Source organism: Labrus mixtus, chromosome 12 (assembly GCF_963584025.1).
Source record: "Labrus mixtus chromosome 12, fLabMix1.1, whole genome shotgun sequence".
NCBI lineage: Eukaryota > Metazoa > Chordata > Actinopteri > Labriformes > Labridae > Labrus > Labrus mixtus.
Window position 1 is genome coordinate 25,822,575 of NC_083623.1, and position 14,180 is coordinate 25,836,754.

Consider the following 14,180-nt stretch of genomic DNA (forward strand, 5'->3'; position numbering starts at 1 on the left):
ATTATCTGTAATTTGAGTAAACCTTGTCTTAAATGTTTCTGTACTTGGTTCTGCCAAGGAAGAGCCTTTTCAGAAGAACTCTGAAAAATAAAGATGGTGCATAATGCTGACTGGTCAGAAATGAATCTATTTCATGAACTTGAACCTGCTGATGACCCTGCAAATGTTTTTAAGGTCACATTAACACTCACTGCATAGGAGTGAATGTTTGAGAGAATTTGAGCACTTCTATCCACCATTAAAACATTCCACAAGACGCGTGAAGTATAAGCGCCACATTCAGAGCCTCTTTATGTGATGGCGGTTTGACAAGTGAAACCAGCGCGGACAAGTTGGGACTTGGCATGGAGCTCGTGACTCCTGGCAGAAGTGCTGCATCGACGGCTCAGCCTGCAGTGTTGCTGCTACCACTTGAAGGAAATTTACGACTTGGAACGGAGCTCAGCAGAATGTATCAACGCAGATGATCCCATTTCCGTCTTCGAGTTCACACAGGTGCTGCTGCTGCTGCTGCTGCTGCTGCTCGGGTCAGCTGCCGACCGACGAGGAACTCACACATTTAGATCCGAAGCTCTAACAGTTCACTGTAATAATCTGGATATTTAAGAGGAGGCAGAGAGGAGAGTTTGTCTGTCGTACCTGCTGAGTCATCAAAAATAAACGACTCCAACCAAATCCTGAGTGCTAAAAAAAGACCTTTGTTTTCATAAGAATGGATATTATGATTAAGTTTTGTTGTTCTTTCCTTTGAAATACTCAAACTTAGCTGCAGGTACAGGCGGCAGACAGAACATGGCATGACAGGACAGGAGCATAGCATGGCATGAGTCATGACTGACAGTTAAGAGCATGATAAAGCTATGACGTAAACAGACACAATAAAACTTTCAATATTGTTTCATCAAATAAACACAACGGATATCACTGCAGATGTATATAACGCTGCAGGCTGATAATATTCTGTGTTAAGATCTCAGGAGGACTGGATTGAAATCATGGATCACAACAGGAATAACAACATTTTTCTTTAACAGGTAAAGGTCAAATTTAAAGACTTTGAGTAAGTGAAGAGAAATCATCCATCCATCTATTATCTATGCTGCTTTTCTTGTTCAGGGTTGCATGGGCCTGGAGCTGGAGCTGATTCCAGCTGTCGTCGGGCGTGAGGCGGGTCACAGGGCTACCACATAGAGACAAGCAACCAGTCACACTCAGTCACACCTACGGGCAATTTAGAGTCACCAGTTAACCTAACCAGTATGTTTTTGGACTGTTGAAGGAAGCTGGAGTACTCGGAGAGAAGAAACGGTGGGAGAACATGTAAACTCCACACAGAGAGGCTCCTGTCAGACGGGGATTCAAACCAGGACCCTCTCGCTGTGGGGCAACAGTGCTAACCGCTGCCCCACCGTTCAGCTCAATAGGGGACTGATTTTATAAATTATATTTATTTTATGGATAGGATCACTTTTTGTGTGTTCACAGAAATACATTTCTTTGGGTTAACCTCTGACACGTCCATGGCACCAACAGGCTCCATAAATGTATGTCACTTTGAGTCTGTTTGTAGTTTTTTGTCTTGTCATGTTACACCCTTTGGTTATTGTTATATGATTAATCTTCTGGCTACTCAAAGCTCTTTTACACTACAGGTCACACCAACACATTCACACACTGATGGTAGAGACTGCTGAGTAAAGAGACCATCAGAAGTATCTAATACATTCATACACATTCATACACAGTCACATAGCAGAAGGAGCAACTTGGGGTTTAGTGACTTGCTCAAGGACACATGGCACATGTGGCTGCAGGACCTGGGGATCGAACTCTCGACCTTCTATTTAAGAGACGGCCAACTCTACCACTGAGCCACAGCCGCCCTATGGTGGCATTTAATATTATAATTAATATTACAAAATAACTGACTTCATTGTTCATTTGAATTTTATGTATATAAATAAAAAGCTGTTTCTTGGAACTTGGAGCACATTGTGGTTTTACAGGAACACTGTACCAGTCACCAGGTCACCCTCCCTCTCTTTCTCTCTCTCTCTCTCTGGCTCTCCCTCTTTCTCTCTCTCTCTCTGGCTCTCCCTCTCTCTCTCTGGCTCTCCCTCTCACTCTCTCTCTGGCTCTCCCTCTCTCTCTCTCTCTCTCTGTCTCCCTCTCTCTCTCCCTCTCTTTCTCTCTCTCTCTCTCTGGCTCTCCCTCTTTCTCTCTCTCTCTCTGGCTCTCCCTCTCTCTCTCTCTCTCTCTGGCTCTCCCTCTCTCTGGCTCTCCCTCTCTCTCTGGCTCTCTCTCTCTCTCTCTCTCTCTGTCTCCCTCTCTCTCTCTCTCTCTCTGTCTCTCTCTCTCTCTCTTCCTCTCTCTCTCTCTCTGTCTCCCTCTCTCTGTCTCTCTCTTCCTCTCTCTCTCTCTCTCTCACTCTCCCTCTCTCTCCCTCTCTCTCTCTCTGTCTCCCTCTCTCTCTCCCTCTCTTTCTCTCTCTCTCTCTCTGGCTCTCCCTCTTTCTCTCTCTCTCTCTGGCTCTCCCTCTCTCTCTCTCTCTCTCTGGCTCTCCCTCTCTCTGGCTCTCCCTCTCTCTCTGGCTCTCTCTCTCTCTCTCTCTCTCTGTCTCCCTCTCTCTCTCTCTCTCTCTGTCTCTCTCTCTCTCTCTTCCTCTCTCTCTCTCTCTGTCTCCCTCTCTCTGTCTCTCTCTTCCTCTCTCTCTCTCTCTCTCACTCTCCCTCTCTCTCCCTCTCTCTCTCTCTCTCTCCCTCTCTCTCTCTCTGACACAGTTGTGTGGTGGAGGTTGTGTTTGTGCCTTTGCTGGCCGTGTTCGAGGTCAGGGAAACTTTCAGAATGAGTAGAATTTTCTTTCTGTAAAAGTTTTTCAGCTTCAAAATGAAAAATTCAGTCATTATCGCCTTCCTGGTCAAGTGTGGTGTGAGCCTAGCTGTTATGTTGTCTATAGTCCTCTTTGCAGCAGCCGTGGGTTCCAATCCGAACTCGGCCCTTTGCTGCATGTCATACCACGCACTCTACTCCCAACATTTGCTGTCTCTCTTCAGCTGTTCTATCCAATAAAGGCAAAAAGCCCCCAAAAATTAGTTAAAGGTCACATATTATTTAAAATACACTTGTGAACACTTTCCGACTCAGCAGGTGTGAAGTATCAAACCAGAGGGGGGCTACACTGAATGTGACACAATAGTTCATAGAAGCAGGAAGGTCACATATTATGAAAATTCAATATCTTTTTTCTCTAACACTAACATGTGTCCCTAGTCTGTCTAGAAACCCTCCAATGTTGAGAAAAATCCATCCTCTCCGTCTTCTTTCTGCTCCACTTTTCAGAAAATGTGTGGGCCGTTTGGAGATTTTCCCCTCATGACATCACAAAGAGCAGTAGCCCCTCCCCCAGGTGGGTGACACTCCCACAGCTAGGTGTTTGTTCTGACCTCTGAGTCTGCCTTCTCACCGTAAACAATAGGACATGGAGCGAGAAAGACCGAGACACCCAAGCCCTTCCAGAGAGGGGGCGTGGTCAGACACAGCTCATTTACATATTTAAAGGTACAGACACAGAAACAGTCTGTTCTGAGCAGGGCTGAAATAGAGGGGTTTATAGACATGATCAAATACAGGATCAGAGTGGATTTAGAACAAGAAACTTCACACACATGTTTTGAGGAGCTCTGAGACTTATTTAAACAGGTTGAAGAGGAGGAGAATATGACCTTTAAAAATAAATGGTGCAAACGAATGGCCATTATACCCAGACATAAATCCAACAAGTTAAATGTGTTCATGCTGAGAGGGAAAGCTCAGCTTAAATACTTTTAATTATTTTGTGATAAAATCAGACTTTCACAATGCGTTTATTGCAAAGGCTCATACTGTAACCATATTAACCATAATTGCACAGCAATTGAACTGAAGTAGAACATGTCCAGTAAGGTAGCATGATTCATCTTTCAAACACATTTCAAAGTGATGCCAACGTCGCTCTTGGCATGAATCAGTGTTTTACAAAGCTACGGGCCTATTCTTGAGCCAGATCAAAGTTTCAAACAAAGATGTCAGTGAAAGTTACACTGTTTCTATGGTAACGGCTAAATGTTTATTAAACTTACCAAGCTCTCCTTTACAATTCATTTTCTAATGATTTCATACCAGAGGCAACAATTTTTTTTACTGAACTGAGCTCTGCTTGTCCTTTCTATCCACTTCACTTCTAGTGGGAGAGAGTGGATCCATCCTCAGAGTGTCAGTTTGACCTTAAGGGTTGGAGATCGGTGTCTGGAGCGCCGCCATACCTCCCCTCACTCCCAGTCTGCTCCCAAAGCTGCCTACCAACCACACTTTGGGCCTGTGTTTGAGCAGAGAGGAGAGTTTCTTACCAAGAGCCAGTCGAAATGTTGAGGTCTGTGTGAACCTCAGACTGTTTAAGCATTATTTTTTACCTCCTGTTGAGCTACACACACTTCTAATATTGTTGTATTTTTGAAGAGTTTTAGACGTATTCTTTGACATTACTAGATATTTTTAAGTTTGCTTTAAGGTCACATATTCTGCAAAAAACACTTCACCGTGTTTCTCAAACACTAATATGTGTCCCTAGTTTTTCTACAAACCCCTTAAATGCCACTGGGAGCAAATCAGGTGTCTTGCCCAAGGACTCTTCGTCATGCAGAGGCGCTGCTTGTCAGAAGGTAAGGCAGGCAACTGCTTGGGGCCCCAGGCCAGAAATGGGCCCTCAAGGGCTGACAAACCTTAAATCACAGCAGTGCCTAATCACTGTATGCTTTATGAATAAGGCTTTAAGCTAAGCATGGTGGAAGCAAATGATGCTTAATTTTTGGAGCTATTAAAGGTTGCAATCAAGTCTTAGCCAATCAGACCTTCAGACTTTTTTTGCTGCTTGTGGAGTCGCCCCCTACCTGCCATTATAAAGAATGCATATGTTCAAGACGCTACTGAATTCTCTTCAGCTTTGATACCAGGATGTTATTCCAATTTTGTGTACACAATCTACAATTGAGTCAAAATAATACTGTAGCTTCTTAAGTATTAAAGGAGCAAAATGCAACTAGAGCTGTCTCCCCCCGACCCCTCCTCCCAAGAGTCAAATCTCACGCAGGTTGCCATGTTGAGGACACTGTAGCTTCAGTGTTTATCCAGCTCTGCATGGGTCTGTAAACCTTTCTGTGTTCTAACCTCTCTCCATTTTTCAAAAGCATCTCCAATATTGATCCTAGTTTGATCACGTTTCTGCTTGTGGAGCTTATTAGAAACATGCAGAGGCTTTTTAGGTCGGGTACAATCACTTCTATCTGAACCACTTCTCTTGAACACTTCCATCGCTGCAACACCTGTTGACCTGATAACTGCTCTCATATCTGACAAACCGAGGGGCGTCCAAAACGGCCGTGTGGGGGTGTCTTAAAACCTCCTACCTTCTGTGGTCCAAACAAATCCAGATCATTCAGGACCAGAATCTAAAGTTAGAAGGAGGACATACTGACTGCTGCATTGTTGTCAGAGAAGACAGAACTTCAACATAGCATGTTTCATTAATGTCTGATCAGATAGTAAGATACTTTTATCATTTCACTCACTACATATCTCACTGATTTGTCCTTTAATAATCACACAACTTCCAGCTCTCTCTTCCATCTGTCTTTAAGAGCTCTTTATTGAGCTTTTTAGACCCGGGGCCACTGCATGGTCTGCTCCTAATGGATGGTGGACAAGAAGTTTGCTTAAGAGGGGAATAATGAGTGGAGACCCACTGCAGAGCTAAATCTAAACCGCTGACCCATGACAAGCTGTCCTCAGACCGTGAGAAAAGGGCCTCTTTCCATGCCAAGAATGTGGGTGGCCGGCCTTGTTGCTCAAAAAGCCGATCTGAGGAGTGTGGTGGACAGTTGCAGGACTAAAGTGCAACAGCAGGTTTTTTTTTATGTCTGATTTATCTCAGGCTGCTGCTGTTTTTTGCACATGTTAGCCTGTTTTTGTCCCATTTTTCCTGTCATTCGTCTTATCTGTGTTCAGCATGTATGCAGGGAAACAGAGCGTATAAATGGTGTAAGAGTGGGAGGGGAATACTTGAGGCTGCACACACAGTCAACAAGTGAGAGTAAATAACTGGGAAATTCGGGCACAATTATGAGGTTAAGTCCTTGGAAATTCTTGATTCATTTTTTCTCTTTTTGCTGATTCACCAGCCTGACACATAACCCCCCACCTCCCCCCCTCACACACACACACACTTACACACCACCAGCACATCCCCAAGTGTATAAGGCATTGTGTAAAGTAATGAATACTCCGCTCTTCGAGGATGAGAAGCTGCACTGTGCTGTCTGTTTGCCACTCGCACTGAAGGGGATTTTAGCTCCCCGGGATTCAAACCCAGAGTCAAGGGGTCACGGTCTGCGCGAGATAGCAGGGGCCATGATTTGTGTGTGTGTGTGAGTCACTGCATAACGCCGACACACGAGACGCCATATGTTTCCATCCACTTCTCTGAAGAACAAATGCACTGTCCTTTTTCATGATGTTCCCACAAGAGTCTGTTTTCTCACTCACACTGTGGTGTGTGTGTGTGTGTATGTGTGTGTGTGTGTGTGTGTGTGTGTGTGTGTGTCTGTCATGAAAGACACTTAAAACGCAACACCTGCTTGTGTTGTCCATGAATGCATTCAACAGGGATCTTATTTAAATAATTGTGTGCACAGTGCAACATAATAAGTGCAAGCTGGACTGTTCTTCCTGGAGGATGTAATGCTTTCTTTGTGGACAGAAAAAAAAACCTTTGAAGCAGCGTTATGATGACGTGCCATCAAAATTGCTCACTTGGAACCAAGACGCCAATAAAATCCAACATCCTGAGGAAATGAATTCTGTTGCTTCAGCAACTAACCCACGTGGAGAGACCCACTTATAAACAACACAATATAGCTCATGTTGTGTGAAAGTTCAGCAGATTTTTCACTCATGGTGCATGGCACATTTTAGCTGGTAATCTTTAACAAAAATAACATGTTTTATTTCAATGTAATATACTTTTTTTTTAATAGACGGAGTCAGAGAAAGGACAACAGTTTTGGTTTTACTGACAGTAGTATTAGCGGTACAAACACAGATCCTGGTCCTGTTAAAGTGTAACCTGTGGGCTTCTGCGTTGTGTTGTGTTAGTTCTGAATAACGCTGTGACACTGGGATACAGACTAAAATCTCCATTTTACTTCCCAGCCCGCTCCACATCTTTTTTTAAAAGGAGCAATTTACCAGTATACCAACATGGAATAAAAAAGTACATACATATATGGTAAATGGACTTCAGCTTGTATCCCCTTTTCTAGTCTTCTGACTCCTTAAAGCTCTTTTACACTGCAGGTCACACCAACACATTCACACACTGATGGTAGAGGCTGCTTTGTAAAAAGTCCATCAGAAGTTACTAACCACATTTATACACATTCATACACTGATAACAGAGGCTGCTGTGTGGCTGTCTGGCATGTGGCTGCAGGAGTTTGGGAATGGAACATAGACCTTCCAGTTGAGAGATGACAAACTCTACCCATACATGACAAAGCATACTGTACTGTGAACAGAGTAGAACAGACATTGTCAATGAACAAAGGCCAAAATGTAATGCTAGTGGAAGTCATGCGTCTCTTCCCCACAGATGAGGCTAGACAAGCTGCATTTGGTCTTTTACTTTTATATTTAATCCTCATTATCGCATCTCCCTGTACCCTGTTACCAAAGAAGAAAATAAAGGAAGAGCTGCAGACCACAACATCATGTAGTCCCAAAGTCCCATCTTTAAAAGATGCATTAACCTGAGGCATTAATTAATCACGATTCATTCTGACAGCCCTAATTTGTAGGCATTAATTAAATTTATATGAAATGGGGGGGGGGGGGGGGGGGGGAATTCCTGACCTCCACTTTGGGACCCACTGTGACCTCTTCGCACACAAGATAACTTGTGGAAATAAAATATATTGTGTGCGCACAAGATAAGCCGAATTATGTTTGCACAAAAAGTATTTTTGGGACTGCAGGGGCTCCGTGGAGAAGAATGATGAACGATACGTTCATTATAAATGTATTATGATGATGAATCTGTTGTTTGTTTGCATCCTCGTCTTCTGCTACAGGAGCAGCCTGCTCAGTCCATTTTGCAATCACAACTTTCCCCTCCCTCTCCGCCCCCCTCAAGTACAACTTTGTCAAACTTTTTAAAAAAAGAAAAGCGACTCTTCCTCTCGCGATAGTAGCATGCTTATGCAGCCGCCATATTCTGTGACAGTATTTTGATTCGTATCTGCTGGAAGTGAGGAAAAAGAGAAAAGTGAAGGGCTGTCGAGGGGAGGGGGGGCTGAAGAAGAGGAGCTGTCAAAAAGGTATTCCCGAGTCTCTGCTGAGGCTCGGTATCCCTCCACACAAGGCCCGGGGCCTCGGTTCACTTGGCTCTCCGTCTCCCTGATAGTAGCTGGACCCCTCTCGGCTTCTACTTTCCGAGCTCCGCGGCCCTCTGGAGGTCCGGCGGCGGTCTCGGGTGTTGTTAGGCGGCCCGGGGAGCGGCGGCGGCGGCGGAGACAGAAAGGTAAGCTGCGTTAAGTTAACTTTACCCAGTTAGCAACAGCCGGAAGAAAACAGGTTTAAACTCGTTTCTGTGGACTCAAAGTGGAGTTTATCTCACTGTTTTGAAAAACGTCCTCATTGTGTTTAGAAAGAAAACGGAGACACAAAACTTTTCAGATGTGGAAAAAGTTTTTGTCTATGCTAAGCTAAGCTAGCTTCCTTGAGGTGTCTGGAGGCTGTTAGCGTCTCGGCCGAGTTACTAAATCAGTGTCGAAACTTTAAAATATACACATCAACCTCTCCCCAGAGTCTGCTTTATCTCAACACCTGCACATATATCTTACTTTTGTTTTTATCTGAGCATAACAATGGCTGACGCTACATGTTTTGTAGCTACTTTTTCCATTGAGCTCTGCTTTAAAACGACGCAGGAGCAGCCGCTGGATGGAAATGTTAAATCACACACCAAGTATTTAGTCTGTAAAAACACTCAAAAGAAGTCCTTTACACATCAATTAAATGTTCAACACGTTACTACCACATTCACCTTTTTTAGTGTGACTTATAAGTAAACGCAGCAGGTTGGTAAATTGGGTGAAGCTACACCTGTAGTACAAATTAACGCCTTGTCCAGTGATTTCCATAGCAACACGATTAAAATGATTTCCATAGCAACAAGATTAAAATGAACTCTTTCAATGTTCATACTTTCTTACAGAGATGATTTAAGTGTTTCACTTAAGTGGAGCCAGGTTACTCTTGAGATGACACACAACACATACAACCTTCTGTTTGAAGAAAATAAAAGAGTGATTCATGCTTGATCACTAAAAGACGTGGGTCAGTTGTTCCCTGTTTGTAATGGATCTCAGTCTTTGCCAACCTAAATGACAGCTCTGTAGTCGTTGTTGTTTTTGTTGTTTATGCTCTTAGTGTAATTAAGATGTTTATCCTGAGATAACCTAGTCAGCCTCGATTTTGAGGTGATTTATTTATTCTGTTAAAGACACCAGGAAAGGCTGAAAGGCTCAGTTGGCAACGTTTGACCTATATTTTTCAAGTTAGGCATTTGGAAATATAAGTGACCATGAATGTTGTTTTAAAGTGAAATTATTTGACGTGATATCTTTCATGTGTTTCTCCTTCCTGCTGGTCAATTGTATCCCAAATATTGAAGCCAAATTTAACTTGAATATGAATATTTTGATGACATATATTATGATTTCTTATTTGCAAGGCGTGTGGTCATTATGCCTCTTCAATTTCATGGTTGTGTTTGAGCAATATTGGTGGTCAAACAGGGTAACTAGAGATGCACCGATTGGGACGATGTAGCTGATTATGATACCGATGTTTGTTTCATGACTTCTTTTTGTGTAAGCTTCTCACAATGCCGACATTTTCTCATTTTTGACAAAGAAGTCAGAGTTTGTTCAACAGGTTGCCTCATCTGCCCAATTAAAAACCTTGTCTCTAAATCAGTAGTTTGGTGAACTTGATGTCAGCATAAAATTGATTCGACACTACAAATAAAGAAATGGTATTGACATCGCTTCATTTCACATTATTTGCCGATGTGCCAACATCTGTCAACAGGGTCACTATCGGTCGATACTGAATTTTAACCAATGCATCCTAAATGGAAACCACTTTGGGTGTGTTGAGAAAATGTTTCTCTACGTTGTATCTCTTAGGCAAAGGCTTTATATTTATACCAGCCACCAGTGAAATTAAACAAAATGTAGGCTGTGGGACGTTTAAACTAGTAGCAGTTATTGAAACTGACCAAAACTATATTCTATTTTTTGGGGGGCTTTTTGTGCCTTTAATTTAGAAATAGTACAGTGGATAGACTCAGAAATCTTGGAGAGAGAGGGGGGAATGACATGCAGGAAAGGAGCCACATGTCGGATTTTAACCCGGGATGTCCGCTTGGAGGACTACAGCCTCTGTACATGGGATGAATGCACTAATCACTTGGCTACGGGCACCTAAAGCACTACTTTTTGACCTAAAGATAGAGAATATCACCCTGTTGTTGTAAGAAAACACAAGCTCAAATAGAAATCTACTGTTTTGTGTTTTTTTATAAGAGCTCGACCGATAAATCAGCCGGCCGATATTTGCAAATCATGTGACTATCGATATCGGCTTATTTTAACTCTGATATTTGCCGATATAACCAGGTTTATTCAATGTAAGTTTCTTATTTATTTTTCTATAGTTTTTATTTATAATTTTTAATGTATTGTTAAAAACTAGTGTTTCAGTGCACTGTTGTAATATAGGCTTTTGTTCAACAGAAAAATCTTGTTGAAATCTTTTCGTTTGATGACTGCGTTTGACAGATCAACACAAGAAATGTGTACGTACTATATCTACTGCATGTCTATCGATCTCTAAAGATCAAAGACAGATCTAAGAAAAATATTGGCTGCCATATCGTTATCCACATTTTTTTTCTCTTCTTAATATTGGTATCACTATCAGCCCAAAAAATCTCATATTGGTCGTGGGATAGTTTTTATAAAGTCTATAATCCCAGTCGAAAGTCAAGAAGATCCTGAGATGATTCTGACATATCTTCGCATATGTTCTTAAATAGCAGGCATTGTTGCATGTATAAAAATGCAGGAGCAGCAGCTTTGTTGGTGATGAACTTTACAAAACCAGTTTAAAATGACCCTTTGTCATATATGAATAATGAAGTTTTTACATAAAGCAAAATCTATCATAAGAGGTCCCCTCCTCCCCAAAACCCTCCTCTCCTGTCCAGAGAATCTCAAGAGGACAATCGTCCTGTGTAAAGGTTGTTCACACATGCACCTCACAACGTAAATCTATCACTGTCAGACGGGATCGGTGATGGAGTGTCTCCTGAGAGACATGACTCAAAAAGAACGATACGGATGAAGCAGCAGAGTCTGCTATATGACGCTAAAATCACTGTATTTGCTTTAATATCAACGCTAATGTAGTTCAACAGAATCACAATATCAACAAAAGAGTGGAGAACCACATACTGGAGAACAGAAAGCATACTGCAGCTGTTTTATTACACCGAGATCATAACAGTCACAGTCAAGTGCCGCCATTATCATGTCTTTGTACATTCATATTGATTTTGAAACAGCGTAATATTCTTTTCCCAGTCTGTTAATCCACAGTGCGTTTCAGCGTTGTGGAAGTACAGCACAGCAGGAGCTCCTCATGCGCACACACACACACACACACACACACAGCGCTTCGGTCCCCTGCTAGCTCCGCAGATACCGTCTCTCCTATGTTACTACCTCTGAAGACGGTACAGAGACGGATCACTTCATCCCCCCATTACGCCTCTGTGACAATCAGATTGAAGGAGAAACATCACAGATACATAAATAACAGCGGTCTGTGTAGGACTAGAAACCTTGAGTTTATTCACAACTTCAAAAGAGGTCAGAATCACTTCTGAGGCTGCCTCTAAACACTTCTGATCTAAACTGCGTTGTCAAAGCTCCACTGTAAGAGTGTATATCATTCATTAGCAGCTTGTGCCTGTCTTGACTTGCAGTCAACATTGCACTTCCTGACCAATAAGCTGCCATGGCCAACTGTTTATAGGTGCAGACCCCTAACTGAAACCATGTGTGCCTGTAGCTGGGCAAATATGTTGCTAGGAGGCCTTGCTGATTTGCCACTCTTCGGAGGAGACACAGCAACGACTGCTGGGAGCCCGTGTGATAATCAGGATTTTGGTGTACCTAACAGAGGGCTGCTAATTGCTGTGTTTGGGTGTCATTTGCCAAAAGCTAAATGTCTAAATCAACAAAACAAAGGGGCCGAAAGGATTGCAGATCACAAGTTGATGCTTGTTCATAAAGAGGCGAAGAATCTGGCTCACTTTTGTTTGTGTTTTTGTACAATAAATACAAACACCGTAGTTTAAAAAACTTCTACAACAAGCTGACTTTGTGGTGTGTTGCAGTGAGCTCTGCGCTGATACTTTAAATCTGCTTTCCTGAAGAACCTGTTTCCTTATTTATCATTTGCAGTTTGCACAACACAACTTACCATCACCAGTCTGAGCAAAGGGGTGGGGGTGTGTAGTTTTTTTTTGTTTGTTTTTTTTCACAAGAGGAAGGATAATTGCTGCATATGAGTGTGTTTGGATGCAGTACAAGCGCTTGTTGTTTGCAGAGTCATTTCAACCCGAGCAGCGATATTGCCTTACCTTTCTCCTTCTCTGTTTGTCAAAACAGGTTTTCTTTAAGCGGCCGCAGATTCTGAATTAGTGTAAAACCTGATACTTGGTTTTCTGCTAAGCGACATGTCCACGTATCTTGTTAGATAGCGTGTGTTTCCTTCAGTGGAAAAGCAAGACGTTGGTAGAACGGGAAGAATCCATCATGTTATGCCCATTGCTGCAGAGTTAAGGAAGAGGGTTTGGTGTTTTTAACCCTCCCCCACTCTCAGTGTGTGGCTGTCAGGAAGAGAGGCTCTTATTGGAGCCCCCTCCCCCTGTTGAGGTCTCCTGACTTCTACACTTTAAATGGAGTCCTCCATTACACATGCTGCTCATGAGCCACTCCAGTTCAAGGGTTAAATTGCATGCATGGAGGCTGACACTGCATAGTCCACCACACCTGTAGCTGTTGCCTGCTAACTGCTTTACTTAACTTTTGCCCATTATGAAGCGAGTTAAGAAACTATCCACTAACATGATAATCAAGATAATTTGAGTTCTCATCATTTGTAGTACTCAGGTTTTATTTTGAAATGTTAAAGCTGCTTCTTTTGGCCAGTTGGAGGCAGAGGAACTCCAAAACGAGCTGAAAACCCACCACAGCTTTTACAAATGATGACTTTATAATTTTCTTTAAGCAACCGATATGCAAGTCAAGTGTTAACTGTCTTTAATCTGGTTCAGTCTAGATCGACTATTCTGAACAACATTTAGCTCTTTTGTTGCTACATGGTTGTCATTGGTGCTCAGGTAAGACGTGACGTAAAAAGAAAGATGCAGAAGTAGCGGATGAAGCAACAGAGTCCGCTATATGGCGCTAAATAGAATATTTGCATTAATTTCAATGCTACGTGTAGCTCAACAGAATCACAATATCAACAGAGTGGAGAAATAAATACCGGCAAACTGAAAACATAATGCAGCAATTTAAGAAGCTGCAGATCGTAGCGGTCTTGTGCAGACAGTCTATGGTCGTGCACCTGTTGTAAGATATACCAGTAGACATCACTCCCCCCTCCCACCATCTTGAGGTAAATTCTCTTCATTATATCCTGCTGTGTTCTCACATCAGCTCACTCGGACTTTCTACAGAAAAAAATACTAGGGGTCTGGCAGGAGAAACTCCGGGTGAAGTCCAGGTGAAAAACTCAGCTGTTTGCGTTCACACATACAGCTCCTCCTGCAAATGTAATATAGGAGTTTCTCAGGAGTTTTCTGCAAAGTGTGACAGCTCTACAAATGTCACTTGAATTCTGGTCTTTGTTTTAAAGAAATCTAGTGTTTGTAAAATAACTGTTCACTTTTAAAACCTTTTGGTGTTTGTAGTTTCAGGGATTAATGCAAGAAAAGCAGAAGATGAAAGAAT

General features: G+C 42.5%; 2 protein-coding genes across 6 annotated transcripts in view; both read left to right on the forward strand.

The window, feature by feature from the left end:
- The window catches only part of cdk19 (cyclin dependent kinase 19), a 116,440-nt gene that overhangs the window by 68,406 nt on the left and 33,854 nt on the right, over positions 1 to 14,180 (forward strand). The window lies entirely within an intron of this gene.
- The window catches only part of tab2 (TGF-beta activated kinase 1 (MAP3K7) binding protein 2), a 53,227-nt gene continuing 47,310 nt past the window's right edge, over positions 8,264 to 14,180 (forward strand). For 3 of the 5 annotated variants that reach the window (XM_061051313.1, XM_061051314.1, XM_061051317.1), the window contains exon 1: positions 8,264 to 8,608. The gene's annotated coding sequence lies outside the window, so the exon portion shown is untranslated. The remainder of the gene's footprint in view (positions 8,609 to 14,180) is intronic. The other 2 variants (XM_061051315.1, XM_061051316.1) reach the window with 1 other exon arrangement.